Below are 3,213 nucleotides of genomic sequence, written 5' to 3' on the forward strand. Positions count from 1 at the left end.
CTTGAGCCACAGCACCACTTCCGGCTTTTTTCTTTTTGCTTATGTGGTGCTGAGGAATCGAACCCAGGGCCTCATGCATGCAAGGCAAGCGCTCTACCATTGAGCCACCTTCCCAGCCTAGGAACTTAGATTCTTGATAAGCTTTTTTTTGCTCACAGCTGGTACTCTACTACTTGAGCAACAACTTTACTTTTGGCTTTTTTGTCTGGTTGATTGGAGTTAAGAGGTTAGTCTGCCTAGGCTGAATCTCAGTCCTCAGCCACCTAAGTAGTTAGGATTATAGGTGTGAGCCACTGGTATCCAGCCAGATATTGAGTCTCTGATACACACACACACACACACACACACACACACACACACACACACATCCAGCCAGATATTGAGTCTCTGATACACACACACACACAGATGCACAAAATAATTCCAAACAGCATCCGCCTTTGACTTTTTAGCTTTAGAAAAGTGCTAGATACAAAGGTGAAGCTCAGTTCAATAGTTAATTGTAGTGGGATCTGTGGAAGAGTCTACTGTTCGCCCTTTTATGGCCATTTTGGAGCAGGGCAGGTGTCTGCAGTGACCATTTATAACCACAAGAGGGAACTAGGGAGATTGTGTGCTTATTTTCAGCACTGGGAGACAACCTGACCTCTTAAGATTAGAGCAATCTGTGTAAAATCAAGAAGAGAGTAAGGAAAATGTGTGAAGGGGGCTGGAGTTCAGAGATAGTGAAAAGGAGAGAAGGAAAAAAAGGGAAATAAGACAATGTAGATGGGTAGAGGAGGAAGCGAGCCTAGGATGGATACTCTACTATATAGGAATGAAGGTTACCCTACCCATCTCTGTTGCTGGGAGAGGAAAAGTAACAAAATGGAAGACTGTAAAACAATGCAATCAAATACCTTCTTCCTAAAAGCCATTTTTTTGGGATTGGTTGTGGGATTTGAGCTTAGGGCCTGGGTGCTGTATCTGAACTCTTTTGCTTAAGGCTAGCACTCTACCACTTTGAGCCACAGTGCTACTTCTGGGTTTCTGGTGGTTAGTTAGAGATAGGAGTCTCACAGACTTTGCTGTCTGGGCTGGTTTCAAACCACAATCCTCAGATCTTAGCCTCTTGAGTAGTTAGGATCACAGGTGTTTGCCACCAGTGTCTGCTATAACGAATTATTTTAAAAAATCTGCATCATAACTACTTTCATTCCACCTTTACTCATTGTCATCATCTTCTTCCTTCTTCCTTTGCTTTTTTCAGCCTCAATGTTGTCTTCTTATCCTTTTTTTTTGTCGGTTGTAGGGCTTGAACTCTGGGCCTGGGCAATGTCCTTACGCAGAGCTCAAGGTGAGTGCTCTACCACTTGAGCCACAGTGCCATTTCTGGTTTTCTGGTGATTTAATTGGAGATTAGAGTCTCCCAGACTTTCCTGGGCTGGGTTTGAACCGCAATCCTCAGATCTCAGCCTCCTGAGTAAGTAGGATTACAGTCAGGAACCATTGGTGCCCAGTTCCTTTTTTTTTTTTTTTTTTTTTTAGTGCCAGTACTGGGGTTTGAACCCAGGGCTTTAGTATTGTCCTTTGGCTTTTTTATTCAAGGCTGGCACTATCATTTGAACCACAACTCCACTTCTGGCTTTTTTCTGACAAGACAAGGCAAAGCCTTGGAGTGCCCTTAAAGTCTTAGAGTATGCTTCTGAGGCATAACCCTTTTGGAGATAATCTATTAGGAACAATGACATTCTGTCTTTTTAGAATACTTAGTGAATTTGTGGAAGATGCCATAGAGGATTTTTTTGTGTGTGATAGTGAGATTTGAACTCAGGGCCTTACACTTGGTAAGCCAGTGCTGTACCATCAGCCTCTCACTGATGGTGGGATGACCATGTGAAGGGTTTTTACTGTAGAACTATCAACAAGGCTGAGAAGACCACACAGCCTATCTTGATCATGGATGTTTTACTGTCTTTTTCTTGCCATTTGGGTTCCTTTATTTCCTGGGAGTATAGTTTATTTTGGACAAGAGTTTAATATTTATTCAGTACAAGGACTCAATGAAGCTGAGCCAAGTAAAAAGAATTCACATGAAATCCCCCGGGGGGGGGGTGGGGGGAAGGAAAAGGAAGTCAAGGTTGGGAAAGATTGCTGGTATTTAGATGTAGGTCAAAGATCTGCCTCTACTCCTTCTTTCCTGGGGCTGTGTTCAAGTGCCAATGTCTTCCTCTTCCCTGTTGTTGATTCCCTTCAGGCATTAAAAGACATATCATCCCCTTTTTAGTTCAAGTTTCTCTATTGCAAACAAGAGAACTCTCTCAGCAGCTGCCCAGTACCCACTCTGTCCATGGTGCTGAAATCTACACACCATATAAAGCAGATGCCTGCCTCATCTCAAATCCAATCTTGAGCAGTTCCCCTCCTCTGGCCTACTTCTCATCTTTTCTGTTTCTTTATTCTCTATATTTCTTTTTCCTAAGTTATATACTTGACTATGAGTGCACTGTTTATCTTCTAAAACCTGCAGCCTCCTCCATATGATTCAAATCTCAGCAAAAAGACATCACCTCCACTGTAATAGTAGCTACATTTGTAAAGTTATTGAAGACAATAATAAATGAAAAATGGTGTATGAGTACTATTATCTCTGGCACCACTCAACCAACTTGCTGCTTCACTATTAAATAAAAATGGCTATGGTTCATCTCCTTTCTTTTTTTCTCTTCATTTTTTTTTTTGAACCAGGAATGGCAACACTGTGGAAAGAACAGAACATGGACACTCTCTCTCTCTCTCTCTCTCCTTCCCTCCCTCTCTCTGCCTGCCTGCCTGTGTGTGTGTGTATGTGTGTTGTGGCTGGGGCTTGAACTCAGGGCCTGGGATGTACCTTAGCTTTTTCATTCAATCTGGTGCTCTGACATTGAAGCCACAGCTTCACTTCTGGCTTTTTGGTGGTTAATTGGACATGAGTCTGCCCTAGTTGGCTTTGAACCTTAATCTTCAGCTCTCAATCTTCTGAGTAGTCACAGGCATGAGTCACCAGTGTCCAGCTGGCAGCAATCCTTTCAATTTCTGGATTGGTCGTGGCTTTTGTTCCTGCTCTAGATGGAGAACTCCAGGGAGTTCATGGCAGGAGCTGAATTCATAGCTGCTTTCCCCTGCTCAATTCTGGATTTGGCCAGTCCTGGGCTGAACTCAGGGTACTGTCCCTGAGCTGTTGTTTTTTTTTTT

Source organism: Dipodomys ordii, unplaced genomic scaffold (genome assembly GCF_000151885.1).
Source record: "Dipodomys ordii isolate 6190 unplaced genomic scaffold, Dord_2.0 Scaffold42, whole genome shotgun sequence".
Taxonomy (NCBI): Eukaryota; Metazoa; Chordata; class Mammalia; order Rodentia; family Heteromyidae; genus Dipodomys; species Dipodomys ordii.